The sequence below is a fragment of the Tachypleus tridentatus genome, chromosome 1 (genome assembly GCF_004210375.1).
Source record: "Tachypleus tridentatus isolate NWPU-2018 chromosome 1, ASM421037v1, whole genome shotgun sequence".
NCBI lineage: Eukaryota > Metazoa > Arthropoda > Merostomata > Xiphosura > Limulidae > Tachypleus > Tachypleus tridentatus.
The window spans coordinates 61,147,777-61,175,184 of record NC_134825.1 but is presented as its reverse complement, the minus strand read 5'-3'; the positions used below and the strand labels follow the sequence as shown (position 1 = coordinate 61,175,184).

Here is a 27,408-nt window from a genome sequence, read left to right as displayed (position 1 = left end):
CAGCAGGACAACACTGCAATCCACAATGCCCGCAGGACAAAGGATTTTTTCATGGCAAATAACATCATTGTTTTGGACCATCCAGCATGTTCGCTTGAAATGAACCCCATTGAAAATATTTGGGGGTGGATGGTAAGGGAATTCTATAGAAATGGACGTCAGTTCCAAACAGTGCATGATCTTGGTGAAGTCATCCTCACCACTTGGAATAACATTCCAGCCAGCCTTCTGCGAATGCTTATATTGACCACGCCAAAGCGAATGTTTGAAGTTATTCGCAATGACAGCCGTGCAACTCACTACTGAGACCTCTTGTTGGGCACTTCCTACCCTGTTTAGGACTTCTTTTTGGTATGGTCTTAAACTTTTGACCACTTTGTATTTATGTAAATTTCATAGTGTTCACATTTTCCCTATTAAATGTCAGTTTTTTATTTTTATTTTCCCTTTTCTTATTTTTATTTTCCCTTTTTTTATTTTCATTTTTTGCAGTTCTACTCAAATAAGTGGTTGAGTCTAACAATGCAAAATGCATATTTTTTCTTTATGTTCATTGGCCTTAATATTTTGGCCAGCAGTGTATCTCATGGTTTAGCCAGGTTAGGAGGATTAGGGTATTCTAAAACAAAAAAATTTTTTATAGTAAGTGTAATAGTAAAACAAGATATATTAAACATCCGAACAAATACTTCTGATGAAAGTAACATTAAATATATAATAGAGTATATGATTTAGTTCAGGAGATTTTTTTTAAAGTTGTTCAAGCTAAAAATGAAAATAAAACCAAAGAACTAGATTCTGACCTGAAGAAACTCATGACAGCAAAATAAAGTGCATGCAGAAATAAAAGTTTCCAAAATTCAATACTAAATCTTATAAGAATTTAGTTTAGATTATCTAGTTGTCTGACCTGGTATAAAACTATGAATCATTGTCTTACATGTCCACCTTTAGTTTTTTTAACCATCATACTTGAAAACACTTGAATTTTTCATTAAGGTGCATGAGGGTTTATAGGGGATAATGTTTTTCCAAAATATCCTGCAGTACTAATAATATAATTTGACAGTGCCATTAAAATGCCATATAGAGAGAAGAAAACACCCTTTAACAGAGTTAAGAGTCAAACCTATATGATGCAGTTTGGAGTTCAAGAGAAACTGATGAATTTCTTCACTGTTCACCAAGTACTGTAAATATTAGACAAAAATAAGGTGACCCATTTCTGTAGCATCAGACAAGATAGAGGATGAAACCAAATGAAAATAATGTTAAACATTAAAAACCTGTTTTTTGCAAAATTGAACAAAAAGTGTGAAAATCCTTGGACATTCTCAAGTCATACACAAATGAAGGTTCAAGAAATAGTGTCGGGAACTATGCATAGATGTAATCTTTGGGGAACAGTAGCAGCAAGAAAACTCTTGTGTGCAGAGAATAAAGCAAAGAGACTAGCTTCTGCAAAACAACATGTATTCTGATTTTTAGAACAGTAGCACAAGGTGCTTTGGATATACCAGCATAAATTTAAACTGTTTGATTCTATTTAGTATGTATATGCTTGCTGAAGAATCAGTGAAAGGTTGCAGACAAGTGCTTTAATAGGTTCTGTGATGGTTTGGGGTGCAATATTTGTGAATGATGCAGGCAATCTTTACAAATGTGATGGAACCATGGATCAGTGTAATAGTACAGTATATTAGCCCATATGCTGATTAGATAGAATGTCATATTTCAAGAAGATAATGACTCCAACACACATCCAAAAAATGTCAAGCTTATTTGGAAAAGAAAGAAACTGCTGGAGATCTCTCGCATATGGAATGGTTGCTAACAAAGTCCAGAATTTAACCCTGTAGAACAGGGACTCCATGGTTACTTAAAGTACCAATTATACTAAGGAAGGCCTTGGGGTACAACATCAAGAGGAAAAAAAAATTCATCAAATTACATCAAAAACTTTGAGAAAATTACATTTAAGGGCAAAGTAGGACCCATTGGTCCATCTTGGTTGCCCCATTCACCTAACTAAACTATATATTATATATAAACTTTTTCAAGTAATTATACATTATATCTATAAATTCCCATAAATTTATAGCTTTCCCCACAGCTGAAGGCAACACATTCTAGAAGCCAACAATCCTGTAAGAAAAATAAAATTGTCGTTGAAGATGACCCCTACCCTGCAAATATTTATATTTTGTCTCGTAATCCTACCATTCTCAGCATTAAGTGTGAAAAAAAGATAATGATCTGACAGTATCAATTACATTAACTATTTTATAGACTTCATCTGGTTCCTTTTACTTGTCTTTACTGAAGAGAAAATTTCAGAGTTTAAATTTTTCTCATATATCAAGACCTTTCTATCAAAGATATTTTGGTTATCTTCCTCTGAACTGTTTCCAACAATTCAGTACCCTTCCTATGGTTTATGAGGCAGACATAATGTTACAAAGATACCAAACTGTTATTGATGTCAAAAATGGTCACATTAACTATTAGAAATTACTTGTGAACTAATTTTGTAATATGATTTTGTAAATTTAATTTGTATAGAAAATCAATAACTATGTAAAACTCGTGTAGTGACAGACAAACATTCTACATGTGATCTGTTCTGAGACTGAGACTGCAACTATTCTGAAACTCTGGTTTCAAACCAATTGGAAGAAAGTTAATACAAAATGACTACTACATCGTGTTTGATATGTTGGTCCAAGAACTTAAGATCAACTTTCAAGTTGTAATGGTCAAACAAATCAATGAAAGTGCTGAGTAGTCTGAAGTTGATTATAACTAAGAAGGTTTGTCATTCTTACTTAAGATATAGGTTTAATTTTGTTAAAAGTAGGCCTTTACAAACCAACAAAATATTAAAATGTAGTTGAAATGACTACTACATCGTGTTTGATATGTTGGTCCAAGAACTTAAGATCAACTTTCAAGTTGTAATGGTCAAACAAATCAATGAAAGTGCTGAGTAGTCTGAAGTTGATTATAACTAAGAAGGTTTGTCATTCTTACTTAAGATATAGGTTTAATTTTGTTAAAAGTAGGCCTTTACAAACCAACAAAATATTAAAATGTAGTTGAAAAGGTTTGTTTTTCAGATTATTACAACTTATCCCTTTTTCTCATGAGTTACTCTAGAGAAACTTTAATGTTACTTACATGCCATCATTATTGTGACTAACTGATACATGACTGTGGAATAGCCAAATTTCAAAAATACAACTTAAAAACAATAAAAATATAAGACAGTTCTTTAGATATAGCTTAGTTTCATTATTTGAAGACAAATAAATCAAAACAGTAAAGATACAATAACATGAAGAATTGTAATTCAAAATGATATTACATAATGCAAATTGGCTAAAGTTTACAATTAAATAGAGACCATAATAAAGAAATAACCCCAAAACAATCAAACCACAATTCAGTATATTTATAAATACACAAATGGATCAAAATATAATAAGAAAAAAAGCAAATAACACAACAGAAGTTAAACAAAGCACTTTTAGAAAACAAAATAAAACTTTACTTGGAGTAATATACTTACACTTTTATATAATCCAAATGTGAATTGTTATCAAAATTACAGGTTACATTTAAGCAGGAAAAATTATACAGGAAACAGCATTAAGAAGACAAAGTATAAATATAATCAGAAGTAATTCTACCTAATCAAATTACAAGAAGTACAAATTAGGATAATTAAAAATACAGTAGAACCAGATCACAATATAATGTTACAGAATGCTATAATAATAAACAGAATACTATGCTCTATTAACATAAAATATAAGACAAATTAGCCAAATAAAGCTTCACACAAGAACATAGATTAAACAAAAATACAAAAAAGTTGGAACTGTATACAGTATGTGTACCGGGACTGTATATATAAAGTGTTTTATATCTACTGAAGAAAAGTTCCATTATCATTGCTCATTGGTAATATGTGCAGTAGAGTCCCTGTAGCCAAAAGTTTTCAAGCCTAATTCACTTCCTCATGGGTTGATTTAAGTTCTGCAGTGGCTAGTGTTAATTCTTCCTATTTCTGGTCTTTTCAGAGAATTCTAGTTTAGAAAAATTAAGCCATGGATTACCAGTGAATTGGTTTTGTTAATGATTAAAAGAGATAAGTTAAAAAAGAAAGTACATCAATTTCCTGATGATATTTATCTAAAGATTAGATTTAAGTGTTTAAGGAATTATGTTGTTAGCTTGACCCGTAAGACTAAATGGACTTATTATCATAACCTGTTTAAGAATGCTAAAACTATTAAACAGAATTGGAATATTGTTAACTCTATTATTGATGTTAAAAAAAAAAAATAAGAAATTTTGTAATTTTGGTACTACTGATTTATCTGATTTGAATTATTTTTTTGTTAATGTTGCTAAATCTACTTGCTCCAATCCTAAATTTTGTTCTCAGGGCATGCCTCCTGCTCCTTCTTCTTCTTGTTACCTATATCCTGTTACTGTATCTGAAACTATGAATAATATTTTCTCCTTATCAAATTCAGCTTCTAATGGTGTAGATGGTGTTTCGGTTAAGATTTTGAAAGCTAATGCTAATCTTTTTGCACCAATTTTGACTTTTTAATTAATTTATCTTTTACTCAAGGGAAGTTTCCTAATGCTTTAAAGTTATCATTGGTCATTCCTATTTATAAATCTGGTAATATTTCTGATTTTACGAATTATAGACCTATTTCCTTATTAATACATTTCTCTAAACTATTTGAAAAATCTATGAAGATTAGAATTTTATCATTTCTTGATAGACATTCAGTTTTGTCTCCTTCTCAATTTGGCTTTCGGCCTGGGCTTGGAGCGGAGGTTGCTGTTGCTAAACTTGTGGGAAGTATTACAGAAGCTTTAGATTCTGATCTTCATCAATTGCTGTTTTCTTGACTTAGCCAAAGCTTTTGATTCTGTTAATCATAAAATATTGTTAAATAAATTATCTTATTATGGTTTTAGAGGCATTGTTTTGATTGGTTTTTTCTTACTTTCACAATAGAAAGCAATCAGTTTGTATCCATAATAATTATAGTGATTGGCTTACAATTAATGTTGGAGTACCACAAGGTTCTGTTCTGGGTCCTTTATTATTTCTCATTTATATAAATGATATTCTTCACCAACAGTTTTTGGAGATATCCAAGCCTATGCCGATGATATTGCTGTTGTTTATAGTAAGCCAAATCTAATTAATGAAGCCATTATTTCTAGTGATCTTAATAAAATTAAAATTGGCTTTTCTGTAATGACTTATCCTTAAATATATCTAAATCTTTTCTTCTTCAGTTTAACCTTTATGGTGTCATTCCAGCTTTTCCTTCTATTTTTATCATTCTAGTGATTGTTATACTTACCTAATTGTAAGTGTCCCAAATTGACTCAAGTTTCCTCTGTTAAATATTTAGGAATTATTTTAGATCGAAAATTAAATTGGCAATTTCATATTAATTCTTTAGTTAATAAATTAAAATATAGTTCTATGCTAATTTTGAACTTAGTCATTGTGCTCCTTATCATATTTTGTTAAGTGTATATTATGCTCTCTTTCAATCTTTCTTACAATATTGTATTTCAATTTGGGGTGGCACATATAAGACTTTTTTAATTCCTATTCACAAGTTGCAAAAAGTGTTTTCTCTCTTATTTTTACTCATAGGCTTGATACTGATTTCAGTAAATTTAACTCCCCTCTTTCATATGATAAACTTTATTTATATTTTTTAGCTTTATCTACATTGCATGTTTCTTTTAATAGGCCTTTTAAAGTCACTTCATATTTTACGACTTCAATCTTTTTTCCAATTAATGTACCCACACCATTAAAACAGTTACACTTCATCAATATCTTTATTTGGCACCTCGTATTCATAATTTTATTCCTTATAGTATAAGATCTTCTATTAATCGTGTTAATCAAAAGAAATACTTAAAACAATGGATCTTAAATACTGATGATAATATTCTGGGAACTTTATATTGATTTTGTAAGTTTTGATTTTACATTATTATGTGTTTAACCATCACAGGACGAGTTAACTCTTTGTTGATGGTTTTATATTGATATTTGATTTTTTGTGTCTAATTTATTGCTTAGTAAATTTATTATTATTATTATTATTATTATTTATGTTCAGCTGACAGTCTGAACTTAGTGGTGATGTCTCCATTTTGTTAAGTCTCAGCCCTACCAAAATATTCTTGGGAAATTGTAGTTACTTCTCTTACAATAATAATTCAATCACATTTTTTTTTCCATACTTAATATTTATTGATCAAGCTTTCAACTTTTCACTTGAAGCCTGATTCAGGATATTGATTTGCAATGAAAACTACTTTTAAATAAATATTATTGTGAGCATTAAGTTTAAAGAAATAATATATCAATCTCTCATCATGGGAATAGTAAGAGTAACAGTTTTTCAGGAGTGTTGAGGTGATTACTACTGAAGTTCAGGTGAAATCAGAGTTATTTTTTTTATTGTTAATTGGAAACCTAAAACTTCTGAATCTTTCATTTCACAGAAACATATAAAGAGGGTAGAGTATGTTATATTAAACTGATTTTGGAGCCTCACCATGCCACTAAAGTCAATGTTACCAATTCCAATCATGCTCTGTCTGATGACCATGCATCATGAAAATAGTTATAACAGCTCTGCAGAATAGTTTTAATTGCAAAAGACTGTCATAAGGTTGTCATGTCCAGAACACAACTGCATCTTTGATGGCTTTCCATAACCATTTACTATAAAAGAATGACAGTTTCCCAACATTTGTATTTGGTGACTTGACTGGTATGTCTTCATTTGGTTTAGCTGTTTGAGGTATGCAACTGTTGAACAAGAAATATGACTAGAATATGACTATTGGCTCATCCACTCTTTTTCCCTAACTTGACATAGCTCATTATCCAATAATGATCATGAATCCTTTGAGGAAGTTATGCAACATCTCAAGTACTACTTTTTTTGCCTATTAACTAGTGGAAAATAAATTGTTACACTTATGCAGGTAGACCTACACTTTGTGAGGCTTCTCCAAATATATCACCCCCTTCATGTACTGTTCATACAACTTTCTACAGTTGGCCTTGCTTTCCTAGATATATTGTAGAAGTAACTTGGGTACCTGCAACTTATGTTACTTTTCCAGGTTTCTTCTTGATTATGGTTGCATACTGTTGCCTGTTTCACTTTGATTAAAATGACTGTGGTGGGACTTGGTGGAGGTCTCTTTTGGATGAACCTGGTTCCCCAATTTGATCCACATTCCTTTGTTTTACAATTCCGTTAAGTCAAAGATACCTCCATCTAGAAAATTCTAAACCTATCTGAACACATTTGTATGGTTGGAAAGTATGAATATTTTGTATTAAAATTGGCTGTTAAATGCTCTTCCTAAAAGCAATCACTTTGCAGTGGTATCACAGTACCTCCAAAATGTCAGTGTAAAAATGTAGTTCTAATATATTCTATACCAATGAGACTTTATAATAGCTGTGGTTTGTTTAGTGGCTCAATACTCTGTTTTTAAATATGGTAAAATACTTCTGTTTGATTTGATACAAATTAACAAAATTTTCAGGCACAAACTTGACCTTTTATAACTCTCTTAGAAAGCAATTGATTAGAGATAATATTAGGAACTTTGAGTATTTGCTATTCTCAGTATGTGGCATAGCTTAATGAAGAGTTAGGTGTAAAAGTTTGCTTCCTGGTCAGTATACTTTTCTTTGGTTGCTCTGAAGCATATGTACTAGTCCTCCAATTGTCATATTGATTAGGGTTGAAGTAAACTTCAGTCTAATTTGCAAAATAATCAGTTGAAATAACTGCGAATTGTTTAACATGATTTTCTGTAGCAAAGCTGTTGAAATAATAATTATTAATAGCTCATCATCCAGAAATGATCACGAAGCCTTTGAAGATGTTATGCAACATCATGAGTACCACTTTTGTAACATGCAGAACAAAATGAATTATCCTGTTGAATATAGCAACATATTCAATGTAAGTATGGGAAATGTATGATTTTACAAAAAAATAATGTATAAAAGATTCTACTTTTGGTATGTGCTATAGTTTTGACCCTTCATCGAATTTTTTGTAGTACTTTCTTTACTTAAAACCACACCTTATATTATCGTCTTTTCATCAGTTTGTGCTTTTGCCTTGATATATGATTATTTTAACTGCAATTTGACTCAATAAATAGGTTAATTTACTAACCTATAAACTTAACGTCTGCCTTTATGAACATTCAAATTCAGCAGAGAAGAAATTTGTGTATCTGCGATAGCTTCTCTTGTTTTACATGATTCTACTTTCCATCAGTGAAACTTTCGTTAGGCCGCAAATGTTCTTGTTTTTGCCACTAACATTACAACTTGTTACTTTAATAATTCGATTATTAAAGCATTTATTGTGCTTCGTATTTAAATTTAATCAATTAATATCTAATTTATGTATTAGATAATTTAAAACAATTATCCATTCTTCATACTTTCAGCCATGGAGGTGTTTTTCATAAAAAAATTTCTCATAAGTTTTCCTTGTATTATCGTCATAAATTTTGCCCATTAACAAATATAAGACCAGTACTTGCCAGTTGAGTTACTACTGTGTAACTTTTCCATTATATAAAACTTGCTTACAACTTCCAACCGCTCTGGATGACCCAGTGTGGCATAAAACAAACTAAAACCTTCAACAAATATTAAACACGGAAGGCTTACGAAACGTCGTCACGTCTGAGTTACTCTTGTAAGTCAGTCCTAAAAGACTAAGTGTAAAACTTGGAAATTCCATGCCCTCTTAACTTGTGTTTGTTGATATAGGCGACTTTTTACTATTAAATATAATACTGAACTTTTGCGTCCGTCTTTAAATGAGTTTATTTTTATGTCTACAAACACATGCACACAAATGTATACACTTAGTATAAACACACACAAATACAGCTATTTCAAAATGAAACAAACATTTAAATGCTGAGATATCTAATGCTACGTGTAATATTAAAATCTCAGATCGAGATCAAATGTTAGTTAAACTATCAAATGAGGTTTTCTTTATCCTTGCATTCATTGTGATGTTACATGTTGAACGTATGCAATAACCACAAATACCACACCAGACACTTGTTAAATTTAGCTTTCCCTCTTTTTCCTCTCGGTATACAGAAGTGTCATTGTTAACATAGGTATTTGTTAAAAATATATCAGTGTCTTACTTTTCTTGTAGTAACTTTAAGTTTTGAATGTTTTGGTTTTGAATTTCACGCAAAGCTACACGACGGCTATCTGCGCTAGCGTTACCTAATTTAGCAGTGTAAGGCACCTAGTTATCACCACCCACCGCCAACTCTAGGGTTACTGTTTTACCAACGGATAGTGGGATTGGCCGTCACAGTATAACGCCCCCACAGCTGGAAGGACGAGCATGTTTGGTGTGATGGGGATTCGAACCCGCGATCTTCGAATTACGAGTCGAATGCTTTAACCACCTGGCCATATCGGGCCTTAAATGTTTTAATGTAGTATGGTAAGTTATTCTTTTGACTTTTGTTGATGTAATAGTGATATCAGTAACAAGATTTTGTAAAAAAAAAAAAAAGAAAAGAGTATTTGCTATTTGGTCATTTTTGCTTTAACTTCCAGCTTTACAGTTTTTATTAGATTGATATTAAACCATATTTATTCTCTGCTTTGTTGTTGTGAAAAGTAAATACATTTTTATGGCTCCTCTTGTTTATGGTAGTGTTAAAGTGTGAAATTTTTAACCAAAAAGACGATTAATTATTTGATCGAGGGAAAGACAATGTATTGTACTGCTATTACAAATTGTCATAATATTGCTTAAGCAGAAGGTTACGTTAGAAATTAAATATATGTATATTTCAAAGTATTTTGAGTTGGTGTATGTTAGTAGCATCTCTGTGCGTGGGAAAAGATTACTTTTTTCCATGAACCAGGTCATGATCTCTTCTTCGATTGTCTAATTAGTCTTTGACCCTGCATCGAACTTTTCACAGTACTACTTACTTATATTAATACCACGGGTTATGTTATCGTCTTTTCGTCAGTTTGTGCTTTTGACTTCAAAAATGGCGGTGTTATGTTTGTGGGCATCGTTGAAGTAATTGGAGTGATACAGCGCACTCTATAGAAAATTCTGCAGATGCTCGCGCGATAACTCAAAATCTTTAAGCTTCTAGCAGTCCGCCTTTTTCAGTGTCCAAGTTTTTCTTAAACTTGTATTTGAGCAGATTAAAAGATTAAAGAAAACCACTATGTTGTATTTCTGAGTGGCATGGCATGATTTGGTGGTTAGGTCGCTCGACTTAAAATCTGTGGATTGCGGAGTCGAATCCTATCACCAAACATGCTCGCCCTTTCAGCCCTGGACGCGTCGTAATATGAAAGTCAATCCTACTATTTCATTAGAACAATCCAAGAATTGATGAGTGATTTTGATTAACTTTCTTCACTTTAGTCAGTCTCTTCTAAATTAGGGACAACTAGCAAAAACATCTCTCGAGTAGTTTTGAGTAAAATTCAATGAGGATTTTGTCTGATGTTTTCATTTCTTCATTTGGTAGATATTGTTCAATGTTCTCCTGTCTTCGATTACTCTACATGATTTTCTTCGCTTGTTTCTCCTATAAGCTCGTCTGTAGTGCGGTGTAGTTAATTCGTAGCTGATGCTAAAGGCAAGTCATACTATTTGGTATGAACTGATACAGAAATAACCAAACTTGTTTCTTCCAGTTAGAATGCTCGTTTTGAAATTTTAAAATCTTCTAATCAGCTTGTGTGTTGTTTTTCATCTGTTGTTTATTTGTAGTTTAGCACAAAGCTATACAGTGCAACACCTCTGCTCTGCCCACCATAGGTAACGAAACCCCGTTTCTAACGTTGTAATTCCGCATAGTTTTTTTTCCTCGAACAATTATCTTCTGATTTATTTCTTCTCCACCGTCTCACACACTTCTATACTTATTTTTTCTTTATTGCAACATGTGTGTATCACAGAAACAGCAATCATTCATGCTTGTGATGAAACCTTACGTTATGACTTGTACGTCGTTTGAATATAAATTTATGTTAACTTCTTCATATCTATGCTTACCTTAGCCATCAGTACTTTAACAACACAAAGTTACTAAAATCCTGTTACTAATGAGAGAGACGGTGGTTGGAGACTGCAGGTCAAACAGAAATATTATTTTACTGCCTCCCAGTGGTATGTTTTTCGAACTTACAATGCTAAAATCCGGATTTTGATACTCGTGGTGGGCAGGGCACATATAACCCATTGTGTAGGTTTGTGTTTAATTAAAACAACAACAGTATTTTACTATTAACAATTTTTTACTTGTGTATTTAATCTCATACAAGTTTGTAATGAGATACCCAGTGGGAATTCGTCAAGATTTCTAGGAGTTTGTGTTAAATCAAGTCACGTATCAGACATAAAATTCATGTTAAGATGCAGAGAACGTGGTGATACTTGAATACGGGTATAACTAGGTGGGCAATTATGCTTCTGTGGGCTTAATTTCGTGTGCTTGATTTATGACGTTCGTCATTGTTACTGCATTTAAAGATCAAGGCGTCCAGACAGTTTGCAGCTCATAGATTTTGCTGGGAAATTTTCTCTGAGACACTTGACTCCCACTGGCTCACCGGTAAACTTAAGATTTAATAATGCTGAAATATCGGGGTTTGATACCCATGGAGGGCAAAAAGCAAGTATCCAGTTGCGTAATTTTCTGCTTAAAAACAAATTGGACATTTGGGCCACAGACCAAATGTAAAGTGAAGTAAAGGAAGTATTAAAAGAATATATTGAGTTTAACACAGACATTTGTATCAACTTTGATCCGTTTAAGTCATTATTACCTATGCTGTATGCTTACACTGGAATGTTTATGTAGTCCATTTGTCACCAAATTACTTAACATAAATACGTGGTTTAAAAACCAAATGCTGATATGGACGTCCTAAATCGATGTCTTTACTGATGTAAGTCATGCAAAACACATTATATCAATATTTAGTTCTAGGATTCAACAAAAAAAAAAAATCCAAAACGTTTTCGTGTAATCAAACCCAGTACTTAATGTTAAAAATTCAGCATAGAAAAAAACTTGTATATTTACTATAGTTTCTCTTGGCTTATACGATTCTACTTTCGATATATTAGATAGAAGTTTTTTTGTTATTCATTCAAAGCTAGTTCTAGATTCTAAGTCATGACACTGTTGACCAGACAGACTGGCTTGTTTCGCTGCTTTCTCTCCTTGACTTACATGTTTCGGATGCAATTAAAACTTGTGTATAACTTGACACCGTATTACCGAGAGTCCATGTTTGACTACTACGTTCACAAAATGCTTTTGATATTGTTTTTGCTGTTAAGAGCTCATAAAAGTATTAAGTAGAGCACAATAAAAAGAGCGAGAAAAATGTTGGTAATCATATAGCAAACAAAAATTTCAGGGACGCCAGCACCACTCCTAGGAGCGCTCAAAAACAATATGAAAAAGTAAATAAAATAAGTGATGAAACTTCAACTGTTGTAAAATAATAAAAAGAATGTATGATATGGATTCACACCACCAGAGGAAAAGATTAACATCTGATTTATTTCGACCATAAGCCCTTAACCCAGTATGAAGCGAATAATGTCGGATGTTTATTTCAATTCGTAAAATAACTTGGTGTTTCGTGATTCGTTTGTTCTTTCGTCAAATACAGGAAGACGTTTCACTTTACGATTTTAAAAAAAAAAAAATTAACTTAAAGGATGCAAGTTAGCTTTGTCCACCAGGTGGAGAAATGTTCTGAATCCTCAGTGTTTTGTCACTGTACAAGGACATGTAGTGAATTTTGTGATGGCAGGAAACCCACTTGAAGTAAAAATGTATCTCAAGACGGATGGTATGGCTATTAAAACTTTATTTAAAATAGAAAACAACGTTTCGACGTCCTTAGTTCATCTTCAGGGTAACAATCTTAAGAAGGTTGAAACGTTGTTCTATATTTTAAATAATGTTTTAATACCCACACCAGTTGTTTTGAGGTACATATGGTGAATTTAATTAAATATCTAAAGATAATTTCTACCACCAGATGGAGATGATGGAGAATATTTTTAATTTACTTAATGCGTTCGTTAAATGTTTTTAAAAAAAACTTGATTGTCGTTAAATAAAGAGTTGAATGATTGCAATAGAATCAGTTTGGTTCTGAAAGTAAATATGAGAGTAAATATTTAATTCTTATACAACGAAAATAATTTTTCTTCTATTTTAATAGTAACTTACCACCAGATGGAGATGATGGAGAATATTTGATATTTGTTGTTAAAAAATTTACTTAATGCGTTCGTTAAATGACATTTTCAATTTTTACTGCAGAAAAAACTTGATTGTCGTTAAATAAAGAGTTGAATGATTGCAATAGAATCAGTTTGGTTCTGAAAGTAAATATCAAAACAAGTCAAACGTGTGTACAAAAATTCTTTACTCTATGAATATTATAGTTGTATCTCAAAGTAAATATTTAATTCTTATACAACGAAAATAATTTTTCTTCTATTTTAATAGTAACTTACTACTTTCCACATTATCGTTTATTTCTCTATAAAACTGTCACTCATTTTAAAGCGGTCCGGCATGGTCCGGTGGTTAAGGTACTCGACTTGTAATCTGAGGGTCAAGGGTTCGAATCCCCGTCACACCAAACATGCTCGCCCTTTCAGCCGTGAGGGCGTTATAAAAGAGTAGCGCAAGAGCTAACGGTGGGTGGTGATGACTAGCTGCCTTCCCTCTAGTCTTACATTGCTAAATTAGGGATGGCTAGCGTCTAGTTTTGCGCGAAATTCAAAACAAACAATAACAAACAAAGGCTGCAGCAGTATGTGCTTGCAACAAAAATCGTAATCTTTTATTGTTCTTGAAAATTCTGTTTGAATTTTAGTTTTACAAGATAATGCTCAGAACTTCCATTTAGAGCCACAGAATTTGGTTAAACTGATAAAGTACAAAATAATTCTTAAGAAACAAAATTAATTTTTTAAAATTCCAACTTTTTAAATATTGGTATCCTTAATTAAGTAATATAAATGTATATTATACTGAGGTTGTAAAAATGTGTAACATAGACTGGTTGTCAGTAACTGAAAATTATATCTTAGTGAATTGAATACATTTTCTATTGTTCTCATTGTTTTATGTATTAATTAAACTGTAGTTCCTTAATGCATTTACAATTTCAATCTTCTCAGTATTCGCCTGGTGGCGAGGAGGCTCAACTCAAAATCTACGGGTCACGGGACTAGAACCAGTCAGTGAATATATTCATGCTTTCAGCTATGTAGGTGTGTCATAATGTGACGGTCGATTTCAATTTTCAGTAGTAAAGTATCGCCCGAAAGTTGGCGGTGGGTGATTTTGATTATATGGCTTATCTCTAGCCACTTCAAAATTATTCGGCTGGTGCAAATAGCCCTCGAATAGCTTTACTCGAAACTCAATAAACAAACTTATCAGTGATATAAGTTTTTTGTTGTAGTTGTTTAGAATCCACGCAACGTTAAGGCTATATTAAATAAAGAATCCCAAATGTTTTAGAATTTTAGTTTGTGAGTCAGTTATGTAAATAACAGTTAAGACTGAAGTTGAATGTTGTGTGTTTGTTGTAAGTAATTAAAATCTTCCAATTTGGTACGCATTATGGTATTTGTGTCTGGCTGTGAGCTTTCTGGTTTAGTTGGCTTTTTGGAAATATCCTTCAGTCTTCTCTTGTATAAGCAGAACCTTGAAGTCTCAGATATCGTTTTTATATTGACATTTTTTTTTCCTCTCTTCAATAATAGGGTTAAAAGATTAATCTTTAGACTTAATGTATAATGTGTTGTGTAACTGGACTACAACACTTTTCTGTATTCCTATATTTATTGCAACAAACAAACTGGATAGGAAACAACTACAAGTTAGTATTAGAAATGTGTTCTGTTATGTCCTTGTTTTTCCAGCTTAAAATAATAAATATGAAACCTGTACCTGTTATACAAAATGTAGATAAGCAAATAGGTTGAAACCAGTAAAATGTTTAATTACATAATCTTTAAAGATATGTTGTTTTTCTAGCACAAAGCTGCATTGTGGACTGTATATGGATATATATTTGCTTTCTGTTCACCATCAGGAATCTAACCTCGGATTTTACTTTTAGTTCTGTAAGTTCTTTTATGGCATAGTGGAGTGTATTTCCTGTTAGTTTTTGTTAGTGTGAATTTGAAACGATAGTGGGGTTTATGTAAGATACCGCTGGTGAAAAATGTTTTGTATTTGAAAGTGTGATTGACTGGGCAGGCTTGTGAAACGCATATGAGGTATTCCTCGTTTGAAGAGTTCTCTCTAGATGGGAGTTCCAAGTTTGTGTTTTGTATACGTGATTTTCTTGACGTGTTTTCTCTGAATTACAGTAAAGTACAATGAAGTAGAAGTAAAAAGAAAGTGTTTAAATTACAACTGCTACAAAATTCGGTAAGAAGAGTACACTTGAGTCAGAATGATGCACTAAACTTGATTCACTGCCGTATAGGACTGTTTCACGTCTTACTTTACACCGTTACAACGCTAAAGTCAGGGTTTCGATTCCTCTCGGTAGATTCAGAAAATAACCCGATGTGGCTTTGCTATAATAAAACACAAACAATACTTTACACCAATACTTTTAATAGTGAAGTACACATGGAAAATCTACTTAGTACAAACGTTATTGGTGAACCTGGCCTTCTGCCAATCCATTCTTCCGCATCTGTTATTCTGTTGCTCAGCTGGACAATACGTAGATGTAAGGACAAGTCCCAAAATTCAACGCAGATGCCCCCAGTGGCGCAGGGGAATGTCTACAGACTCGCACACACTAAAATCCATTGTGTAGTTTTGTGCTTAATTCTAAATAGATAACTAATCAACGCTGATATTTGGCTTTGGCGCACTCTGTTCCTTGTACCAGATCTTGTGATATTTGATTACCGATGTTAATTTAGCGTTGACTAAACATACTCTACGGCACGAAGGAGTGTTGGGATTCAGAAATAAAACATGGAAACTTCTACGATGGACGTGACACTTGTGATAGATGAGTTTCAGTTTGGTTCAATTTGAATTTCGCTCAAAACTGCTATCTGCACCAGTCGTCCGTAATTTATCAGTGATATGCTAGAAGTAATGCAACTGGTCAACGCTACTACTTGCTGTCAAATTCTGAGTCACTCTTTTAACCCTAAGTAGGCATATTAGAACGTCCCCACGGTTGAAAGGGTGAATATGTTCGATGACGGAGATTGGAACCCAGCGACTCTCAGCTTGTAATTCGAGCGCGCAAACCGCCAGGCCATGCCAGACCTTGTAATTTATGGCTTAAAGTTGATTATCAATGCAAATGCATAGTTTTTATCTATTGAAATAAAATAATTTTAAAAGTACAATGTTTAAATAAACAAATTTAACGCTCCAAGCAACTACTCAACCGTGGGATTAAAGTGTCGCTCAGTAAAGTAAGTTTGTTTCCATTTTGAACGTTTTGTTTTCTTGTATTTATCTCCAAACTTTATACAAATTCCATTCCTTCTGAAAACGTTCTTCTCTTGCCTGACGTCCATATCGGAAATACTAACAAAATCAACCGAGCGTTCCAGATTTAGTCAGCGTTGACCCAACCGTGACGTCACGGTAGTTCCAACGCTGTTAGTGTTGTTGAATTTCAGTATGCGCCCGAATAAACATGGTTGCTGGTGAATAAGAACCACATGCGTTTGTTATTAGAGAAAATAACAATTATGGATTCTGATATACTGTGCAAGAAGAAAAAATCGTTGTGACCATGACAACGAGCAGAAATTTTGTTAATATATTTATGATATTCCTGATATACAGGCAGTACAGATATTTTATTCGTGGTCGTTTCATTCAAATTACTGACAGTGAGTAAGCCTTAATTCTTTAAACTAGAGTAGTTGTTGAGAGAAAACGTTTGTACTGGGAAGCCCTACTTTTCTGAAATACGGTGTTGTCTTTCGCGCGTGAATAAAGTTCACTAAGCATATACAGTAGTGACCCTCTTCCAATACACAAAATGTTAATATTAATAAGAGTAGTATTTTTACGAAAAAAAAAGTGTCATTCTACACTGTTTCACTGTTTATTCTGATCAGAACTGAACACTAGTTTAGTTTCTTTGTAGGTTTCTCGATCTTAATTGGGAGATAACTTTTTTTTTTGGTAACAAGGAGAGCTGAGAAAGGCAGCCATGATTAATATCAGCTCTCTTGTTTAAAGTATGTATAGTTTTGGTGGCAGAAAAAATTATTGGTAGTCATGAAATGTGTCTTGAAGTGTGCGAGTGTAATATTTATTAATGTCAAATTGGTTCCAAGTGACACAGCGGCATGTCTGCAGATTTGTAGTGCTAGAATTTTACTGGGTTTTGATATCCTTGGTGGGAAGAGCACAGACAGCCCTTTGTGTTACTCTGTATTTAATAACGAGCAATTACAACTATTATATGAAACATCTACTTTCAACTGATATTTTTAATTGTCAAAAAGGGTAGATTCTGTCGATATTTTCTGTTAAGACAAGTTTGTTTTTCGTTGTTTTAAGACTTTTTAAAACTATGATGAAGCATATCAGCTGGCGTTAGATAGCATATATCGAATTGAAGACTGCCTTTTCTACCATCTCTTTTACTAGCTGTTATTTCAAAATATTTACTGTTGTTGTTGCGATACTTTAGAACTGTTCTACACGGAAGTTTTTCAAAATTAGAATTACCTTTATTTCCAGTGGCAAACACATGTTTAAGGCACAGTTACATAAAGCTATAAATACAAACTTTTTAACTCTACACGTAGCGTAATTCTTATGTCTTAAAATTGCGGTGCGAACGCAACATGCTCATTCCAGCTAAAACTCTTTTCTCAGAAATACAAAGTGATTTATCATGTAAGTCGTAACTTCTCATCCTATAGTTGTAACATGCGCCTCTGCAATTCTGGTTGCTTAGCAACGCAGTTGTTAGCTATACTGGTGTAAACATAGTGCGAATTTGCCCCAATTAAACTCGTTTAAAAGTAATAATTATATTAAGCATATTCGTGTAAAATAAGTACAAAATATAAACGTAAAGTTATTGTGTCGAATAATCTTGTTTAAAATGGAGGAATAGAACCACGATATAATTATATTATTCTGGATTGTTATGTCGCAACGCACTGTGTGCCACGAGGTTTGTTTTTGTTTGTACTGTGTATTCATTATTTGCAACATTTATGACAATCCATTTGAAGTTGTGGTTCGTCAAACCATACATTTAACACTTTGAAAGCAGAATGAGTCAGTTTATACTCAAGGTCTATAAACATAAATATGTAAATCGCAATTGGTTATGCATTGCAGAATAAGCACAGAAAATTGACCATATTTGGATAATTATTTTGGGTCAGTCACCTCGGATGAACGCTCTTTCACTGAAATTATTTCGCTGCCAGCAACAATTATAAATGTCAAGAAATAAAGTAATTTGCCTCAATGATAAACTTAATTTTCTTTTACATTATTTTGAACATTTAGATAATTTTTGCTAAATATAATGTTATATATTGCTATTTTGGTGCCTCAAGTAAAATTATAATGTTTAACATCTGATATTATCACTGTTAAGCCAATAGCAACAACGACTGTGCATGTAATACATAATTTTCTCTTCTCGTGTGATCCAGCATGGCCATGTGGTTAAGTCGCTCCATTCGTAATTTTGAGGTTGCTGATTCGAATCGCCGTCACACCAAACTTGCTCACCCTTTCAGCCGTGTGGGCGTTATAATGTGACGGTCAAGAGTAGCCCAAGAGTTGACGGTGGGTGATGATGACTAGCTGCCTTCCTTCTAGTCTTTCACTGTTAAACTAGTTTAAAATTCTTTGAATTTTCCTGCGTGTGTGTTGTTGAAGGTTAGATTTACTACACAAGTATACGCGATTTTTTAAATAATTATTTTGCAGTAATTTTTTTATTGGCTTACCCAGAATGCATTTGAAATGTTGTATATGTAGTTTAAATTTTGCGAAGTGGAAAGTGCTGACCAAATATTTCCCCTACCATTTGTACATTATCATATATCCGTTTTTACATGTAACGTTATAAGATTGCTTTATTCTTGCTTGATTATTGAAGACTCAGTTTTATGTTATCATGGACACACAAATATATACAGCATGGACTTCTCTATCTCATTTTGAATTTGTTATTTTCAAAGCTCCTTTATAACTCATCCATCATTATTTCGAAGTTATGTGTAGATATATCACGTGATAGAGAGTTAAATAAGGAGCCTGATGGAACAGGGCATGGAACCCACCCCTTATGGCGAAGGGCGTTCATCTTCATGTTCTTCAGTGGTGGCCTTCGTGTACGTTGACTTCATCTTAATATATAGTACTCAGGTGATGTAAATGAACAGTCCTTGAGGAGAGAAGGGTAGGGGTAAAACTACAGCTCTGTATAACTCGGTTCAGTGTGTATGAAAATGTTATTACTGTAAAGAAATATGCATAATGTTGATTGTATTTTTGTTCCCAGCGGTCTTACAGTTAATAAGTGCTTTAGTTAATGCTAAGTGTGACTCAGTCGTGTACGGGTTGATATTATTGTCAAACTCTTTGTGAAACAGTTGCTTCTTTATAAAATATAAAAAAAGGTACAACTAGATAGCTTAAACAGATAATTATCATTTTGTAAACGTCACTATGACTAATACTTATTTAGCTGTTTTATGTACTCGATTTCTTTCAAATCTCAAAACGTTAGATTTGCTCACGTCTAATATTCTTACACAGATATACGTAATATTGAGACACAAATTATCAGTTGGAGAAAACTAAATTAGAGAGTTGAGACGTTCATTTGAGCGTACCCGAGCATACTACTCTAGTTCAAAAACGATCACCTGCCGAACGAAATGCCAATATTACACCTTTTTTATAAAAACAAATTTGTTGAGGTTATAAAAGAGAGGAAGTGGACTTTAGACTGAAAACTACTTAAGTATAGAAAGAACTCACGAAAAAATTGTAGCATGTCTGGTTTTCTACGTTACTGAATCCAAGTAATGAAAAATAAGAAAACAGCATGAAGCTGTGTAAATAAATACATTTATAGATTAACTACAGCAGAACTAATATTAGATATGTTCCTGTAAGTAACACAACAGTACTTTATAGATTAACTACAGCAGAATTAAGATTAGATGTTCCAGTAAGTAACACAACAGTACTTTATAGATTAACTACAGCAGAACTAATATTAGATATGTTCCAGTAAGTAACACAACAGTACTTTATAGATTAACTACAGTAGAATTAAGATTAGATGTTCCAGTAAGTAACACAACAGTACTTTATATATTAAATACAGCAGAACTAATATTAGATATGTTCCAGTAAGTAACACAACAGTACTTTATAGATTAACTACAGTAGAATTAAGATTAGATGTTCCAGTAAGTAACACAACAGTACTTTATAGATTAACTACAGCAGAACTAATATTAGTATTAGATATGTTCCAGTAAGTAACACAACAGTACTTTATAGATTAAATTACAGTAGAACGAAGATCTGTTAGTTGGTCATTCATAGAATTTCAAAGTAATAACAGCTTAGACAGTGGTAAGTTGTATTTTTAATATTTTGATTTAGATGTTTGCTTCCTAGTGGAATTTGACGTGACGTAATAATGACGAAATATCTCGTAGGTTTCTGTTGAAAACAAGTGCACAATATAAAAAGGCCAAACTGAGCGGAACTTCTGGTGGCATAGCGGTATGTCTGAGGACTTAAAACTCTAAAAATCGGGTTTTGGTACCGGCGTTGAGCAAAGTACACATATCTCATTGTACAGCTTAGCGTTTAACAACACACTAACTCAGAGTTAGACATTGATATTTAGTCGGTGAGCATGTCTGGTATCAATCGACGAGCAAGGAAATTTTGTAATTGACATGAACTTTATTTGTAAATTAGACGTACAATATATTTGAAATTTCTTTCTTAAAATATTTGTGGAGTTAAGCATTTCAGTGAATGTAACCCCTTTAAAACAATGCCGAAGAAACAAATTAATTCGTTGTTGTTAAGTGGACAGAATTTAACATAATTTTACTAAATAATCTACAAGGACACGCGAAATTATATAACATTACAAGAGTACCGTAATTTATAATTCGTGTCATCAAGAAAACGTAACACAACTATAGTCTGAAGTTTGAATTAGAACTAAAATCAGTTGAACATTTCGGAAAGTTTGCAGTATGTAGGTTAAACTAAGTTGCAATGAAATAAACCAGATATGTATATTTCCTTTACATATCATAAGACCTGTTTGTGCTTTGTTAAAACTGATATAATTATTCCGTGTTTCACATGCATTTATGTTCAGAACAACATAGAACCGGCACCCACACAAATTCGTTTTCTCAAATGGTTTAAAAATACAAAAGCTTCACTGTCCTCTCCATCACCACCAAGTGAGAGGAGTTTGAACCAGACGTGGAACAACAAGCTTTGTCTTTAAATATGTTAATACTGAGTATTTGTAATACGGAGGGAAAAAAGAGAAATTCCGTTTGTGACATCGTTTGGCATAAATTTTGTAAAGTATTACGTCTAGAAACATGTATTTTAAGAAGGATGTCACGTGCTAAAGACATGCATATTGAGAAGGATGTCACGTGCTAAAGACATGCATATTGAGAAGGATGTCACGTGCTAAAGACATGCATATTGAGAAGGATGTCACGTGCTAAAGACATGCATATTGAGAAGGATGTCACGTGCTAAAGACATGCATATTGAGAAGGATGTCACGTGCTAAAGACATGCATATTGAGAAGGATGTCACGTACTAAAGACATGCATATTGAGAAGGATGTCACCATATTGGGTTTTCTGCTGAGTTAACCGAGGGAAATCGAACACCTGATTTTAGCATTGTAAATCCGTAGACCCATCGCTGTACCAGCTAGTCTCGTCTAGTCTCTCTGGTGTTTGGGTATGTTTCTGTGTATACCCGAGAGGATCAGGTACACTCGACCTCTTCCTCCTTCCATTGTTGGAGTGGCCAGATTAATATATATGTTTCGATTTAAATACTGAATGGCTGGAGTGATATCATAACTTTTCTGGTCCTTTTCAGGGCAATGTCCATTTATATTCTTCTTCATTTTCTTATTATTATTATTATTTAAGTCTATAACGTAGGTGGCCTGTTTTATTTTATCTATATTCTACTACTACTACTATTATTATTATTTTAAATGATTTTGTCTTAATGATCTAATGTATAGAATTAATGGGGAAAGGTGTTTAGGTTGCTTTTCATCATATATGCAATACCTGTCTAGTTTGTATAGCAACTCATTTTTTCGCCAATTTTTATCAAAATATTTTATTGTACTCTGTAGAAGTCTATCTGGTATTGTTTGTGTGTTTGAGTAATCATGCATGAAGTTTGATGAAGTGGTTTTAGGTACTCTCTATGCTGATGTAATTAATGTATTCTGTAATGTTTGGAGTTTGGCTTGAATTTGTTTTACACTTACATTGATCCATGCAGGAGCTGCATAGTCTATTACAGGTCTAATATATGACATGTATATGTTAATGATGTTTTCTGGTGTTGTTCCGTTGTTTTTACCTGTTAGACTCCTAGCATAGTTTATTCTTCGCCAAATATTAGTTTTTATATTATTTACATGTTTCATCCATGTAAGCTTCGAATCATATGTTAATCCTAAAAATTTTGCAGATGTAGCAGTCTGGAGGCGTTTCCCATTCATATAGATTTGGGGTTGAACTTTTTGATGTTTCGTTGATTTTGAAAATATTACTAGTTGCGTCTTCGCTGTATTTATTTTGATTCTATATTTTTCACGATATTCACATAATCTATTTAGTTGTGGTTGTAAGTTAGCGGCTGCTATTTCTGGTGTAGGGGCACTTTTCCAAATTGCTACATCATCAGCGAACTGAGACGCGTATCCATGATTTGGGTCTTTTAGTGGCATATTACTTACATGATGAAGAGAATAGGGCTAACCACCCCTCCTTGAGGACTCCAGCTTCTGGAGTGAAGAACTCCGAGAAAGTTCCCTCTACGTTTACTCTACATTTTCTATTTTCCAAAAAGCTTGATAACCAGCGAATAATTCCTTGCGGTAGTCCCATTTCATTTCATACATACGGAACCGAAGACCATTGTGCTATACAGTGTCGAACGTTTTCTCGATATCGAGGAAGCAGACGACAGTGCATTCTTTATTGTTAAAGCTGTTTATTATTGTTTTAGTTAACCTAATTAAGTGATCTGTTGTTTGCCTATATTTTCTAAATCCGATTTGTTCTTCTGGTAATTTTGCATTATTCTCCAAAAATGTGGAGAGTCTATTGCTTATTATTCTTTCAAGAATTTTGCCTACACAGCTGGTCAGGCTGCTCGGTCGATAACTGTTTGGTTTATTGGCTAGTTTTCCTTGTTTGTGGAACATTAAGATATTTGCTTGCTTCCAAGAAACTGGGATGTATCCAGAATGTAGAGATAGATTAAATATTGCTAATAGGTGGTCAAATAATTTTGGAGTGCCTTTTTTGAGAAGTATTGCTTGTATTCCATCGTTTCCTAGTGCTTTGTTTTTTATATTTTTGATTGCTTGTTCAAGTTCATTTAGTTTGATTCTTTTGGTGAGTAGTTGGGTATTGTGGTCATTTGTTTTGTTAGTGTTGCTGGTTTTAAGGTTGACTGGAAAGTGTGGTTTATATAATTCTATGTTGTCTGTTACGTGGTTGTTTATTTTATTGTAGTAGTAGCTGTTCATGTCGGTATCATTGTGTGTTTTAAATGTGTTTTGTAATTGATGTTTGAAGGCTTCTGCTTTTTCTTTGTTGGTATGTGCTAAGGTGTTGTTATATTCCAGTGTTGTGTATTTTCTTGAAGTGGGTACCAGCGAGGGAAGCGACTGGCGAGTTCGAATTTCCCTCCCACCAAACGTGCTCGCTTTTTTATTCGTGGAAGTGTTATGTGACGGTGATTCCCACTGTCCATTGATAAAGAGTAATCTAAGAGTTGGCAGTGGGTGGTGTTGACTATTTACCTTGTCTCTAGTCCAGAGGTTCTCAAACATTTTAGACCTGCGGAGCTTTACAACACAAAGAAAAAATATCAAGGAGTTTTAATAGAAAAAAATATGCACTAAAAATAGAAACAATCTGTTACTAGCACCAGATAGTTTACTTCAAGCTTTTGGAATATAAATTTATTAAAAATACAATATTTAAATAAAAAAAATTGTTTCTACTCACTTGTTTAAAAATTTCTGTTTGCAAAATTTATATCAATAAAAGTATAGTGTACTTATTTATTAGTGGCTCGGATGGGCTTGCTTTTGCTCACAAAGTAGCTCAATATTTGGAGTTATGATTGTTACCTGTAAGCGCAAATCTTCTCCAATATTTCGTCTGTTTCTAAATTTGGTCTTTGTAGCTGAATACAGTGAAAATGTGTGCTCACAAGGATATGTTGTTGGAAAACGCATCAAAACTGTCAAAGCTCTGTTACTAATTATGCAGAGTATTCCATTACCATTTGAATCCAAAACTGTGTAATTTCTTCCTGCTGAAATTTTGTTTTTAGGGCGCAATCAGTTGACATTTCTATAAGCTATTTTTTTTCTTTCAAAGGCAAATCGTTGGTACTTGCAAAGTCAATAAAGGGATTTTGAATCCACAGTAACTTTACTAAATGAGGAGGGAGGTATTCCCCAATAATTGTACACAAATCAGATATGTGCTGCAAGACTGAAACGTTTGCATCTTCACTTAAGGAAATTTCATTCATAAGTAAAAAAATAACAACAGATTTTCGAAGCAATCAAGTTCTTCTGTAAATATACATTCACTCCTAAGTTTCAGCTTATGTTGAAGCGCTTCCATTTTACTCTGAGCTTTGAAGTACGTTACCCTCGTTTCCTGCATTGTAGCATTCACTCCATTTAGATAGGAAAGTACGTCCGAAGGATAAACCACTTTCTGTATCTAGCGTTTGTTCCTTAATTTATATGCAAGTTCAAAATGGCATTCAGATGAAAAGAAACCTATCTCCTCACGTTGTTCGTAAAACCGAGCAAGAACTTTTCCCCGAGAAAACCATCGGACTTCAGTATGAAGCAGCAAATGATTATGCAAGCTTCCCATATCCTCACAGAGTAAACTGAAGATCCTCGCATTGAGATTTTATAAAATTAACTATTTTTATGACATCACCCAGTACCTCTTTTACGTCTTCTGGCATTCGTTTCATTGCAAGTGCATGACGATGAAGACAGCAATGGATACTCTCGATGTCCGGGTTTGTTTTTTTTATGCGTGCCACTGAACCTGAAAATTTTCTAAACATAGCCGCAGCCCCATTAGTGCAAATACTTGAGCAAAGTTGCCATTGTATATCGTATTCTTCCATAAATAAATCAATCAGTTTAACCATTTCTTCGCCTGTTGTTTGAGTAGGCAAAGGTTTGCAAATTAACATTTCTTCAAAACAAGCTTTGCGAATTTAGCGAACAAACACAAGCAACATCGCATAACCTGCGACATCTGTTGATTCATCCATCTGAAGCGAAAAAGTTGGATTCACTTTTACTTGCTTTATTAACTCCGTTAAGCAATTATCTGACATATCCTTGATTCTTCGAGAAACTGAGTTGTCAGAAAGGAGCACAGGGTTAATGTTTTAAAGAAATTTCTCATCAATCGTGTACTCTGCCAAATCTTTTGCGCATGGTTCTGTCAAATCTTCTGCAATTGTATGAGCTTCACCTGCTTTTGCAATACAGTAACTAACATGATATGAAGCAATAAGAGCACTTTTGTTGTCCTTATGGACAAACGAACGAAATGTAGCTTTCCTTGTATTCAATTTGCAAACACTTTCTTTTAAAATACTCTGAAATTGGATTTTTTAATTTGGAGTGTTTGGTTTCTAGATGCCGTTTTAACTTTGCTGGATGCAAACTACTGTTACTCAACACTGTTCTACATTCAACACACAACCCACTAGGTCCATCTTCATTACCTGGCCATGTAAAACTATATTCTATAAAACTTTCACCATACTTTCTTTTCTTTCTTGTTGCGGTACTTCTTGCATCATCCTGCGTTGAAGTGCTTACCCACGACGATAACGCCGATGAATTCGTACTAAGCCTAGGCCTAGGAAGATTTTTACTCGTACCAGATTTATAACTGATATTCAGCCACTTATTCATTGCAAAGGTGACAACTAATTGTTAATTTATTTAAGAACATATTCTTATATCTTTAGCATTTCTAAAGTATTTTCACGGACACAAAATAGCTTCTTAATGAAAACTCGTTTAAGCACTTGAATTTTATCATCATACAAAGTCATGTTAACCTAAGATCAATGTTGCCATAACGAAGTCAGAAATAAAGATTTGTGAAAATAAGGCTAGATCGTTAGAATAATATATTTTTCTAAAGGAAAATGGTAACCCGTTATTTTTACTTTTTCTTTTTGTTTTAACAGAAAGATTTAAGCCAAATAACAAAATATTAAGCCAGATCTGACGTGCGTTTAAATCTCGAACGAAACAAAATATGAAACATGACGTCATGCGGCGTATGACGTCATAGAGCTCATTGGTATCAAATTTGTCTAATTAAACTACAACGAATCTAAAATAACCTAACAATTAGCAATTATAATTGTCATAAATATAATTATACTTCATATAAATATACTTTGAAACAATTGATACTGCATCTAATTGCATCACAATGTTTCAAATTTGGACAAGTTTCAGTTGTGATGTCATGTTTCATTTTCTTTCAGATTTAACCTCTAATCCAGATCTGGCTTTTAAAAGACAGTTGGCATCATTACCCAGGGTTGACTGATGTTTCATACAAAAATTACTAGGCTATCTTACATCTCCAATGATACATGCGATCTTGAAATGGTGCCATATCTACTAGCAACCAGTGGATGCCACTGTCGAAGTTGAGATTTTATTAACACTTCCACCGCGAAAACTTCCCTTAAGTTAAATAAAATCGTCTGGCGCTAGGCAGAATAAAATATTAAAAGGTTCAATACGCAATAAATGTTATATTAAAGATACATTTTATTTTTTTATACAGCATATTCTGATTCAATTTTATAGTTTTAGGGAAAAAAATATTAACATTCTAAAATTTCCACGCGGAGCCTCACATAACTAT

The 27,408-nt window shown here is 33.1% G+C and overlaps 1 protein-coding gene across 4 annotated transcripts in view; it reads left to right on the top strand.

Moving 5' to 3' along the window:
• The window catches only part of LOC143249760 (uncharacterized), a 184,741-nt gene that overhangs the window by 9,180 nt on the left and 148,153 nt on the right, over positions 1-27,408 (top strand). The window lies entirely within an intron of this gene.